The sequence below is a fragment of the Thermobia domestica genome, chromosome 4, assembly GCF_964235325.1.
Source record: "Thermobia domestica chromosome 4, izTheDome1.hap1.1, whole genome shotgun sequence".
In the NCBI taxonomy this organism is placed as follows: domain Eukaryota; kingdom Metazoa; phylum Arthropoda; class Insecta; order Zygentoma; family Lepismatidae; genus Thermobia; species Thermobia domestica.
In genome coordinates, this window is record NC_137457.1 from 293,016,114 (window position 1) to 293,030,647 (window position 14,534).

General features: G+C 35.2%; 1 long non-coding RNA gene across 1 annotated transcript; it reads right to left on the reverse strand.

The window, feature by feature from the left end:
* Nucleotides 1-379: 379 nt before the first annotated feature.
* On the reverse strand, nt 380-5,791 carry LOC145683541 (uncharacterized). Its single transcript, XR_014131143.1, has 2 exons — nt 5,682-5,791; nt 380-777 (listed from the first exon to the last, which is right to left on the reverse strand). It is a non-coding gene; the product is annotated as an uncharacterized LOC145683541 (long non-coding RNA).
* Between the last annotated feature and the right edge of the window lie 8,743 nt (nt 5,792-14,534).

Sequence of the window (14,534 nt, forward strand, 5' to 3'; positions counted from 1 at the left end):
ACGAGATTTTGCAAAATGCGACTTCAAAGGGAAAGGAGTAATTAAAAAAAAAGATAAAAGAAAAGAAAACTTGTCCAAATCTCCGAAACTCTTAGGCGTAGAACTTAGTGTTATTCTCCTTTTTCCTAGTCGGAAGATAAGACGAAAGTTAGTGAAATGCAATCCCTAAAACGAAGAAAGTGGGGCTTTTGTTTTTCTCTTTTTTCGTTTTCCAAATATCTCAAACTTTTAAGTGTGTAGAATCTTGTAATTATAAGTACAGAGTTTGATCCGTTCAATCCAAACAAATTGAAATTGTTGCTTATTTAAGATATTCTGTCCCACTACCATCGATCATGCGTGATGGATTGTTACACGACATCTTTAGTTTCTAGTGCTGTAGAGTTCGTTGCAGGAAATAATTGACATAGTTTAAAATACAGTGTGTGTTTAAGCGTTGGTCAGTATTTATTTTGTTAAAATATCCAATCCAAAGCCATGGATAGTGTTATTATAGAAGTGATTTCTTTTACTCTAGCTCTCTCATCTTTCAGTACGTGCGTGCCATGTGATACACAGATGAATTCTGATTGGTATCGAGTAATGAGTACAGATCTCCAAAAGATTTGGAAGCCTCGCACACTTGTTTCCGACCGTTTTCATCTCCACGAGTTGGCGTCCTGTTCTTCTTCAATTGAAAAATTATACACTTTGGTAGATCTTTGACCTCATCTTTTCTTTTTTGGGGACCTCTCAGTGGGTTCATGTTAACTATATGAGGAGGCCATAAATCTGGAGCTAAAAGGAACACAAACAAATACATTAGACACGATCGACTTATAGGTAGATTACTTAAAAGAAATTAACTTTGTTGCAAACCAGCTCAGTTACATTCAGAAAATGAAAATTTGTTCAGATAAAAAAAATCGTTACACCTGTCAATTTGTGACTATTATTATTATTATTATTATTATTATTATTATTAAGTATTCTGCATTTTGGCAGGTCTTGGTACTAATGAGTTTATTATTATTATTATTATTATTATTATTATTATTATTATTATTATTATTATTATTTTAGGTTTGGGATTGGAAATGTTCCTTCCACATTTATCAAATCTTCAGCTTCTTCTTTTAACTCTCAATATTTTCTTCAATTTTTCAAATCGGCGATCAACTGTGTATTTCTTCTTGCTCCTCGGTTTTCTTCCATCTTTCTTTGTTTAGTGGTATGAAGAAGACAATTTTTTCGCAAGATGTGTCCAATCCGATTGGCCTTCCTATGAAGAATGCTGGCTAAAATCATCCTCTTTTCCTCTCTTCATTTTAAAACAATTTCGTTTGTTACTTTCCCTGTCTATTTTATCTTCTCCATCTTCCTCCAACACCACATTTTGAAGCTGCGTAAATAATTCTTCGTCCATAATGTCCATATATAAACCATACAGTCCAATGCTTCATATATATATAGCCCATGACTAACTTCTCCCTTAGTCTGCTAGTTTAGAGTGATCTCTTTTTGTTGAATGCTTCTTTGGTGCAGTAAGAGTCTCTTGTCAAAATTCCCAGTTACTTGAATGATCAACCTCTTCAGATTATCTTTGTTCTACTCTAGCCCGTAAGGGCGCATTTCTACGGGATAATCTCATGTCTTCCGATATTTAGATGTTGATTTCCATTTCATATAGTTTCTCAGTGTCATTTTTTTCCCATTCATTTTGTGCAGTCTTCCTTCGGTTCTAGCTCCACAAGTTGGCGTCCGTAGTGGCGTTGGCGATAAAGTGGACACACACATAAAATATACAGGAGATAGAGTAGCCATATTGGAATCCAACATGGGAGTCTTACCATCCACACCCAGACCATGTGATCTGTTTTTCTTATAAAGAAATGGACCACCCCAAACATGAATCTCAAACCAGAGCACGCTCCCGCTTGGCCCTATATTGATTATGTCATTATAGGTTATTGTCCAAATTTTACTTCGCCAGGAGTTACAGGATTCCCAAAATAACGTATTATGATACTAGTTACCTTTCCAAATGTTTTTTCGATTTTAGTTGTAAGAGTATTTGCGTATGCCACTTTGTTTAGCGCAATCTGTTTCCAAAATCCAGTACCTTGCTCTACATAAAATGACCTAGCTCTCAGTTTTTAAAATGAAGTACTATAGGTACCGTTAGGAATGTGAAACTCTATTCGATAATGTTTACTTCGAGGTGTTTTTCCGTGTCTGATAGTTTCATAGTAATCTTCTATGAAACGAATATAATGAAACTGAGAAAGCTATTTTTTTGTAACAATAATACCCGCTACATATTTTAAAATATCAGCAACATAAAGGAACGATATCGATTCATGCATTATCTTCGATTTAGCATCAGTGCGAAGTTTACATCTTAGTTTTGTGATGATATATTATCATATAAGGATAAATGGAGGTAGTCGCGTGGCTGCCATATTGGAGTCCAAGATAGCGCCCTTATCAACCACGTCCAAGCCATGTGACCAATTATTTGGTTACAGAAAAGGACAACCCCAAACATGAATCTGAAGTCAGAGAAGAGCTTTCAGTGCACACGGGACCAGAGTAGGCTTAATGACTATAATAAGAGGGAATGAACTGAAAGAGGAAGCTGTGAACTTTCCCCACTGGTCTAGTGGCTGACGTGTGTGCCTTTGTTACACATGGTCCCGAGTTCTATTTTGACGACGGGTGAGTATAAAATTTAATTTAATCATAATTCACTTTCAGTAATCATCCGTCTTCTTTATCTTTAAGGACATCACCATGGAAAGTTTTTTTTTCTTTTTTTAATAACGAAGACTTAAGTGAACTATGTGTAGAATTTGTCCAAATAGAACCTCAAGTACATCTGTTGTGTTGTTTCCAAGCAAACATTTCATTTTCCCAACTTAATACAAACAGTTTCACAAATCGATAAAACGAGAAAATGATTTGTGCGATATGCAAGAAAGATCTTACATTGAGAATTCCAGAATCAGGAAAGAGATATATTTGCTAAGTCATTGTAGCACAATTTCTGTCATTAAGGAATGTTATGTGACAACAGTGATTACATGTGGACATTTACGTTAGGATAACAAATCTATCCATATTGAGTCTTGGAGTTCTTGAAATGTATATGATCTTTTCTTTCAACCCTTTTGCCTAATGATTGAGATCCTGAGATCTGTGTGTAATTTAAGCAAACGTTTTCAAAAGACCTATGGGTAAAAGTGAGGGGGAACGCCGTTTCCCCACCTAAAAAAATATGAATGGCGTCCACCAGTTCCTAAAAAACTACAATGGGCAAAGACTTGCAGGGGGACAGCGTGACGTGATGCCCTACGTACCGTACCCCTACCTTTTCAGGTCCTCTTTTACTCCTGAAAAGAATTGTCACAAATTACCATAACTCGTTTCGTGTATACGCTCGTATTTGAAATCGATTTCTGAAGATCTAAAAGGAGCAATAAAACGAGAAACAAGTTCTCTTATCGAAACTTACGAAAACAAAAATAAAATACGTAAGAGAAGATTGTGTAGGAGGAAAAATATATCTGTAAATACGTACTTGTAAAAGTTACGAATACAGCAATAGTTGAGTTCAACACAAGATTTAAGAGAGGCGCAGTAGGTTTGTTATGTTTCTTGTTCGATACTTTTGATCGAATTCAGGTATGATAGACTATATATACAGTGTGTTCCACCAAGAAAGAGTTATATTTTGAGGGATGATAGTATGGGTCATGACCAGCGGCGCAAATCTATCTTCAACATTCGAGGGGATGGGTAAGACCGTTCCTCTAATCTTTTTTTTTTTTTTAAGCGATGTTCAAAATATTTATGAAGTTGAAAAACAACGCTAAGGACGATCAGGGGGAGCACAGTTATCTTAAAATAGGGAGGCAGGCAGATTTAAGTCTTATTCTGGGGGAGACATCAATTTCATCTCACTTTCCTTTGTATAAATCGAACACAAACCATCACATTTCTCCCCAAACAACACATTTCAAATCGGATTATTGGGAGGGGGCACAGTCATCCAGTTCCAAGATTGGAGGGGACGTGTACCCCTCATTTCCCCGGGATTTGCACCAGCGATCATTACAAAAGAAGCCGGTATAAATCCTGCATAAATTCCGCTTTGTTTTGGAGATATCGTTGAAAAGACCACTCTATTTCGTACACATTGATTTTAAGGCGTATATCTCCAGAGCTAATGAAGATATCGAAGTCATTCAAAAACCGATAGGTTGCACACGTAATAGATCCCAGGTAAAATCCAGTAATCCAAAAATTTCACTGTTCCTCAAATCTGGGTATCGAACTGTAATATTTTAGAATGTAATAAAGAAAACTGACCAATTTGCCTGCCCAATACACGCTATAATAAATATATAAATAGCCAAATTTGTGTTGTAATACGACTAGAATCGTACGAGATACAGCATGAAAATGAATGGTTGAAAAGCAAACTTCGAACCACTGCGTCATTTGAAACCGTACTTTGTAATGTATCAAAGGAAACGGAGGATTCTAAACAGAAGGGGATATATAATATATCAGTAGCGTCTTCTCTGGGTGTGCAAGTCGTGTGTCAACGCCCAACGAAAAATGAAGAAAAGAGTATTTTAATTAAATTAAACGGATCGTCATAACTTGGAATTTTTTATTTTCAACGAGACAGAATCAACTGTTGAAGTGCAAAAGAACAGAGAAGTGCTGTGCGGTCTCCGCCATGTTTTGAGGAGGCAACTCTGCAAGTAAGTCGTTGGCAACGCTTTGGCTGAATTTTCACTGCTTTAGAAGACTTCTATTGTGCATGCGCTTCGTGTTCCTCACCTCGTGCTTGTGTGATCCAAGGCGTTGGTTAGGAAATCAACACCTTGAGTTTTCTGCTTCTCTCAAGCGTTGCCAAGTCTGTAAATTTATTTGTGGATGTACAGATATTTTATAGCAATAAGGAAAATATTTTTTTGGGGGGGAAGAGGGGTTATGATCGCACTTTTTTATTGCTAAACATATCATTCAATTCAAAAGTTAATAGTGCAATCGAGTTCTTCGTAAAATACATGTAAGGAGTACGGTGAAAAGAAACATCATATTTTTCTCGATCCAAGTTGTGTTGGAAATGTCAGTTGATGCACAAAAAAAAAAAAAAAAAAAAAAAAAAGCCTGGACGTTAAGCTACAGAACGGTTTTCCATTCTGCCTTTTTATTTCCCTAATTTTCATTTACTTTGTCGTTAGTGGCTCATCCTCAAGACTTACGGTTTCGGGCCCCTATTACTGTTTCTAAAGCAGTAATCCAGAGGTTTCTACACAAAGAAAGACGACTTCACGACGCTGAAATTCACGTAATTGTAAGTAAATAATTGCTTGAATGCCACTCATTCTAGCTTTGGAACTTCTTTTATAAAATAACAGACAAATTCTGACCAAAGCATATATTAACTAATAAATAATAGCGTTACAGTTTCGGCAAATTAACTTTGCCTTCATCAGACAAAATGTGTCTGATGAAGGCAAAGTTAATTTGCCGAAACTGTAACGCTATTATTTATTAGTTAATATATGCTTTGGTCAGAATTTGTCTGTTATTTTTAAATAATTGCTTGTTTTTGATTTTCAGTTTCATATTTTGAGGGTATATTTACTTATACTATAATTATTATAATTAAATGTATTCCTTACGTAATAACATCCTCCTTGATTGCTCTTTATAATTTCCAGATTAAATTGTTAGAAGTAAATTGCTATTTATATAGCTTATCCAGAGTTAAGAGTGGACTGTTGGTCTTATGGGAACAGCGATGCCAAGTTGAGATTTAAAAACAAATGCAGAACAGATCGCGCTTCTATTATACTGCCGGCTGATGTTGCCAACTCACGTAGTAAAATATCCACCACCACGATGATTAATAAATAATAATAATAATAATAATAATAATAATAATAATAATAATAATAATAATAATAATAATAAACTTATCACATTGAATCAATTGCACTCCAAAGGATCAATTCCTTCTATTTGTTTTGTCTTTCCACTCTTTATCCACGGCCATCCCAATATTTACCCACGATTCGCCCATGTATACTATGTTTCTATTTTGGTTTCGAAATTTTCTTATTTGCCGTAGATATTTGTGACGCAACGACACAATATTCTCTCTGCATCGCCTTACTTTGTCTTTTCTCATGAACAAATTCAAGCTCTTTTAAACGTACGTGGAACGTGGATCTTTTAAAGTTCGGCCAATCGGGATCTGAATCAGGGGCGGATCCAGTGGGGCGATTGCCCCCCTACCCAGAAGAGAAAACTTTCTTATTTTCTATATATAAATAAAACCCATCCCAAAGTTTGGAGTCCTTAAAAGTAGCAGTATGACAACCCACCGCCCCCCAGATGTCGGTCCTGGATCCGCCCCTGATCTGAATTCACCTGTTTGAGAACGGAATTGAGTGTTGGTGGCAAATTTCTAAAGAATAACTTATGGACCTTTTGTCTGATCACACTGTTAACAAATTTATTATATTTTACAAATCGACTGTTCTTTGCAATTTTCTTAATCGCTTCTTGTTCGGTGTTACTAAAGGTCCACGTTATAACTCGCTTCGAATTTTGAAAACAGTTGTCCTGGAAGTTTTCGTGGCTTCAGATGTTTCACTCGCGAACCAGCTTATACTTTTACCCGGGTTTTTCTGCTTTACGTAATTAAACACGTTCATAACAATAGCCCTTTCTTTGCTCTTCAACACTTGACCACTGTTACGCTTAAAAGAGGTGCTGGCTGTAACTTCTTCCATTTTGATATATTAACACACACTCACACACATATACACACACAGACACACCCGATTTTGTTCCCAGAACAGCACAGTACGTAAATAAACACAATCAACAAAATGCCGAATGCTCAGAGACCACACTCCGTCACACACTGCACAATAGCAGACACAACAGAGAAGAATTTTGTCTGGAGTCAGATGAGTCATCTAGCGCGACAGTAGTATGGGCTGCACTTTAGGACACTTTTTGGCCCCTGGGTCCCTGCCTCAGGACCCATGGTCCCTGGCCGGGGTCAATGACCTAGGGGTACATAGGACCACCCCCTCTAAATTTTGGCAGGGGTACCATGGCCCACCCCCTAAATTTTGGCAGGGGTACATAGGACCACCCCCCTTAAATTTTGGAAATTGCCAAATCTAAAAATTTGGTATGGTAGCCTAGGACCACAGTATGTACCTCTATCAGTATTGGGGGTCTATGTCGTTCCCTTTCATGGGTAAAAAATTGCCAAAAAGTCAAATTTCGGAGGTTTTTGACCTAATTTATCCCCTTGGATGAGGTGTTATTACCCTATATGGTTATATGGGCGTATACAGGGGTCCATTCCCTTTCATAAGACATGGGTATATTAATGCACCCCTTGAAAAATTTGGGAGGGGTACCTTGGCCCACCCCTTAAATTTTGGAAATTGCCCAATTTAAACATTTGGTATTATAGTACAGGACCCTAATATGTATCAAGATAAATTTGGGTGGTCCACCTCGTTCCCTTCTAGGGGTACAAAATTGCCAAAATATAAACGTAAGCAATACGTTGTACCACGTGTTTGGTTTTTGGTCGATTTTATCCCCTTTGATGAGGTGTTATTATCCTATATAGTTATATGGTCATGTATAGGGGTCTATTCCCTAAATTTTGGCAGGGGTACATAGGACCACCCCCCTTAAATTTTGGAAATTGACAAATCTAAAAATTTGGTATGGTAGCCTAGGACCACGGTATGTACCTCTATCCGTATTGGGGGTCTATGTCGTTCCCTTTCATGGGTAAAAAATTGCCAAAAAGTCAAATTTCGGGGGTTTTTGACCTAATTTATCCCCTTTGATGAGGTGTTATTACCCTATATGGTTATATGGGCGTATACAAGGGTCCATTCCCTTTCATAAGACATGGGTATATTAATGCACCCCTTGAAAAATTTGGGAGGGGTACCTTGGCCCACCCCTTAAATTTTGGAAATTGCTCATTTTATATAATTGGTATTATAGTATTGGACCCTAACATGTATTATAATAAATTTGGGTGGTCCACCTCGTTCACTTCTAGGGCTACAAAATTGCCAAAATATAAACGTAAGCAATACGTTGTACCACGTGTTTGTTCTTTTGGCCCAATTTATCCTCTTGGATGAGGTTCTATTACCTTATATGGTTATGTATAGGGGTCTATTCCCTATCATAAGACATAGGTACATTTGTGCACTCCTTTAAAAATTTGGGAGGGGTACTTTCGCCCACCCCTTAAATTTTAGAAATTGCTCATTTTATATATGTGGTATTATAGTACTGGACCCTAACATGTATTATGATAAATTTGGGTGGTCCTCCTCGTTCCCTTTTAGGGGTACAAAATTGCCAAAATATAAACGTAAGCAATACGTTGTACCACGTGTTTGGTTTTGACCTAAGTTATCCCCTTGGATGAGATCCTATTACCTTATATGGTTATATGGTTATGTATAGGGGTCTATTCCCTATCATAAGACATAGGTACATTTGTGCACTCCTTTAAAAATTTGGGAGGGGTACCTTGGCCCATCCCTTAAATTTTAGAAATTGCTCATTTTATATATTTGGTATTATAGTACTGGACCCTAACATCTATTATGATAAATTTGGGTGGTCCACCTGGTTCCCTTTTAGGGGTACAAAATTGTCAAAATATAAACGTAAGCAATACGTTGTACCACGTGTTTGTTTTGGCTCAATTTATCCCCTTGGATGAGGTCCTATTACCTTATATGATTATATGGTTATGTATATTAGTCCATTCCCTATTATAAGACATGGGTATATTGATGCACCCTTTAAAAATTTGGGAGGGGTACCTTGGCCCACCTCTTTATTTTGGAAATTGCCCAGTTTAAACATTTGGTATAATAGTATAAGACCCTATTATATATATATATATATATATATATATATATATATATATATATATATATATTACTATAAATATGGGTGGTCCATCTCGTTTCCTTTCATGGGTACGAAATTGCCAAATTTTAGTACAAACACGTGTTTCGTTTTCACCTAATTTATTCACTTGGATGAGGTCCTATTACCTAATATGATTATATGGTCATGTATAGGGGTCCATTTTCTATCATAAGACATAGGTACATTGATGCACCCCGGGAGGGGTACCATAGCCAATCCCTTAAATTTTGGAAATTTTTCAATTTAAGCATTCGCTATCATAGTACATGACCTCAATATGTATCATGATAAATTTGGGTGGTCCACCTTGTTCCCTTTCATGAGTAAAAAAATGCCAAAATATAAACATAAGCAATATGTTGTATCAAAGTGTTTGGTTTTTGGCCCAATTTATCCCGTTTGATGCGGTCTTATTACCGTATATGGTCATATGGTCATGTATATAGGTTCATTTCCTATCATAAGACATGAGTACATTGATGCACCCTTTAAAAATTTGGGAGGGGTATCTTGACTCATCCACTCAGTTTTAGAAATTGTTTAATATAAGCATTTGGTATCTTCGTACAGGTCTTCAATATGTACCACTATAAATTTGGATGGTCCACATCGTTCCCTTTCATGGGTAAAGAACTACCAAAAATCAAATTTCGGAGGTTATTGACCCTTTGATAAGTATTTAGCACGTTATATGGTTTATTACCTTTATATGTTTATGTTCTCTTTTAAATTTGGGAATTATAAAATAACATAATTTGGTAAACGTTTTCTAGGACCCATTGTAGATGTTGGTGTTCCTCTTATGGCCAAATATTCAAAATTTAAAGGTTATTGACCGGCTTTATTATTGAATAACTACAGGATTTATTACTTTTTCATAAGACACAGGTGTATTTGTGTACCAATCTTAAATTTTGGGAGGGGTACATTTCTTATTGTCATATCAATAATTGGTAATTGTTCTTAAAATTGGATAGTATCTCATTTATTGGGTAAATCATTATGATCACGTGATCAGTTATTGACCTATGATGGGATTAGGAGTCTAGGACATTGGTACGTTTAAACTTTGTAGGATAATTTGAGAATGCGTCATTGGTATTGATTATTACAGCCAAATATAAACGTAAGCAATACGATGTACCACGTGATTGACCTTGATGAGGTAGTGTACAGGGATACATAGCTAACCTTATTGAATCTTATGACTCATAGTCTTAAGGGAATACATGCTACAACACTGGCAAAGTTATTGTTGATGTAATTTGATTGGTTGATCACTATCTTTCGTGCAATCTGATTGGCTGATCACTATCTTTCGTGCAATCTGATTGGTTGCTGATTTTCAAATCTTTGCTGCATTCAGTTTTGTTTAACATTTAAAAGTTTGAAACTTTGGTTTGACATTTTTTCGTTTGATATTTTTCGTTTCCAAAATTTTTTTGTTTCAAGATTTTTGTTTGAAAAAATGTTTGTTTCAGAATTTTGTTTGAAATTTATGCTTCAAAATTTTTTGTTTGAAAATTTTTTTGTTTGAAAATTTTTAATTTTTTGTTGCAAAATTTTCTTTAAAATTTTCGTTTGAAATTTTTCGTTTCCAAATTTTTTTTTGTTTCGAATTTTGTTTTTTCAAAATTTTGTTTGAAAATATTTTTCGTTTTAAAATTTTGTTTGAATTTTTCGTTTCCAAATTTTTTCGTTTCAAAAATTTTGTTTCAAAGTTTGGTTTGACATTTTTAAAAGTTTGTGCACTCATTAGTAAAGAACCGGAACTGTTTAGAACTAAAACCTCTGGCAACATTGTGGTGCAATAGTACACATCAGAATATGGGGTTGTACTTGAAATGAAAAAAACACAATTCATTGAAATGGATCATTTTATTACACTCCACATACATCCATACCAGATAGTGGTTCTGGATATTGTCGATACAATGTATTTTGAACTTCTTGCACTAGTTTGTCTTTAGCGTATAATTTTAATTCCAATTGAAGTCTTTTAAGGTCTATTGCGATATCAATTGGTGGAAACTCAATGTCCATTTGATCACAAATAAACTGTTTATCAATGCAGTTATGCACCCACGAACGATGTTGACAACCATCACAATATCTAGATACATGTTGTACAATATGCATAACACATTTTTCAAAATAGTACTTTTTCAGGAATATACTTGTTTTGTTGCACACTTCCACTGCATGTTTCACACACTGAAATACGCTGATGAATTTGTTCCATTCCGTTTGCGTTAGATACACCATGTTGCGAGGGACATGGAATGTACTATTTCTACGTAACAGCACCATCTTCTCTTCGAGGACTGTACGCATCACCACTTCATGATTTGAGCCTAATGATTTGACTATGGTCACATTTAGCTCATCATGAAAATAATCGTTCATTTGGTCGATTCGTGAACATAATATTTGCCATTCTTCACAGGTCAGTTGTACACCAAATTGTTCTGCTTTGCCCAATCGAATTACTGGTTCAAATGTTTTAGCACTGATACCAATCATCACATGTTTTGTTTGAAATATATTTATTGGATAATAGCTTGCGAAGATGAACTCTTTATCGTTAGAAGTACACATCTTTCCTCCTGAAAAGCACTTGCTCAAATGATTTCGTGGGATGACAGTGTATTTGCTGGTTTATAGAACTACGGCTGACGTCATTGGAAAGGAATGTGCTGACGTTTGAATTCATGGTTTCATCACAGTTGCTGACGTCATGCTGACCAACCAAATTCATACAACTATGTCTGACGTCAAAGGAATGTGCTGACGTTTGAATTCATGATTTCATCACAATTGCTGACGAATCTGGCTGTGTACTAAATTCAAATTGATGACTTCGACCCAAGAATCCTTTGTAACATAAAGATACAGATCCAGTATTTAAGAAACGCAGCAGTTCTTCTTGTTTTGATGCTTCCATGGGAAAATATCTTGCTGGTAAAATTATATTCTTATCATTTTCAAGCTTCACTACGATTCTTAATCCAAACTTTGTAGGGATCGTTTGGCTAGCTAAGATTCTATAAGGTACATTCTGTTGTAAATCAGTAATCTTGGTAAATGATTTCATCACATCACGTGTGTTTAGAAACTGCAGACAAGTAGCCATGATGATGTTATCATGAATACTAACTCGAACGATACTTATATATGACGCAAAACTGATGACGTTGCATCATGTTCTGACGTGTACTATTGCACCACAATGTTACCAGAGGTTTTAGTTCTAAACAGTTCCGGTTCTTTACTAATGAGTGCACAAACTTTTAAAAATGTCAAACAAAAATTTCAAACAAAAAATTTTCAAACAAAAAAATTTGAAACAAAATTTTCCAAACAAAACTGTTCAAACAAAAATTTTTAAACAGAAAAAAAATTTTGGAAACAAAAAATTTCAAACGAAAAAATTTTAAACAAAAAAAATGAAACAAAAATTTACAAACAAAAAATTTTGAAACAAAAATTTCAAACAAAAATTTTTCAAACAAAAATTTCAAACGAAAAGTTTCAAACAAAATTTTGAAACAAAATTTTCAAACAAAAAATTTCGAAACAAAAATTTTTAAACTAAAAATATCAAACGAAAAATGTCAAACCAAAGTTTCAAACTTTTTAAATGTTAAAACAAAACTGAATGCAGCAAAGATTTGAAACTCATCAACCAATCAGATTGCACGAAAGATAGTGATCAGCCAATCAGATTGCACGAAAGATAGTGATCAACCAATCAAATTGCATCAACAATAACTTTGCCAGTGTTGTAGCATGTATTCCCTTAAGACTATGAGTCATAAGATTCAATAAGGTTAGCTATGTATCCCTGTACACTACCTCATCAAGGTCAATCACGTGGTACATCGTATTGCTTACGTTTATATTTGGCTGTAATAATCAATAGCAATGACGCATTCTCAAATTATCCTACAAAGTTTAAATGTACCAATGTCCTGGACTCCTAATCCCATCATAGGTCAATAACTGATCACGTGATCATAATGATTTACCCAATGAATGAGATACTATCCAATTTTAAGAACAATTACCAATTATTGATATGACAATAAGAAATATACCCCTCCCGAAATTTAAGATTGGTACACAAATACACCTGTGTCTTATGAAAAAGTAATAAATCCTGTAGTTATTCAATAATAAAGCCGGTCAATAACCTTTAAATTTTGAATATTTGGCCATAAGAGGAACACCAACATCTACAATGGGTCCTAGAAAACGTTTACCAAATTATGTTATTTTATAATTCCCAAATTTAAAAGAGAACATAAACATATAAAGGTAATAAACCATATAACGTGCTAAATACTTATCAAAGGGTCAATAACCTCCGAAATTTGATTTTTGGTAGTTCTTTACCCATGAAAGGGAACGATGTGGACCATCCAAATTTATAGTGGTACATATTGAAGACCTGTACGAAGATACCAAATGCTTATATTAAACAATTTCTAAAACTGAGTGGATGAGTCAAGATACCCCTCCCAAATTTTTAAAGGGTGCATCAATGTACTCATGTCTTATGATAGGAAATGAACCTATATACATGACCATATGACCATATACGGTAATAAGACCGCATCAAACGGGATAAATTGGGCCAAAAACCAAACACGTGATACAACATATTGCTTATGTTTATATTTTGGCATTTTTTACTCATGAAAGGGAACAAGGTGGACCACCCAAATTTATCATGATACATATTGAGGTCATGTACTATGATAGCGAATGCTTAAATTGAAAAATTTCCAAAATTTAAGGGATTGGCTATGGTACCCCTCCCGGGGTGCATCAATGTACCTATGTCTTATGATAGAAAATGGACCCCTATACATGACTATATAATCATATTAGGTAATAGGACCTCATCCAAGTGAATAAATTAGGTGAAAACGAAACACGTGGTTGTACTAAAATTTGGCAATTTCGTACGCATGAAAGGAAACGAGATGGACCACCCAAATTTATAGTAATATATATATATATATATAATAGGGTCTTATACTATTATACCAAATGTTTAAACTGAGCAATTTCCAAAATAAAGAGGTGGGCCAAGGTACCCCTCCCAAATTTTTAAAGGGTGCATCAATATACCCATGTCTTATAATAGGGAATGGACTAATATACATAACCATATAATCATATAAGGTAATAGGACCTCATCCAAGGGGATAAATTGAGCCAAAACAAACACGTGGTACAACGTATTGCTTACGTTTATATTTTGACAATTTTGTAGCCCTAGAAGGGAACGAGGTGGACCACCCAAATTTATCTTGATACATATTAGGGTCCTGTACTATAATACCAAATATATAAAATGAGCAATTTCTAAAATTTAAGGGATGGGCCAAAGTACCCCTCCCAAATTTTTAAAGGAGTGCACAAATGTACCTATGTCTTATGATAGGGAATAGACCCCTATACATAACCATATAAGGTAATAGAACCTCATCCAAGGGGATAACTTAGGTCAAAACCAAACACGTGGT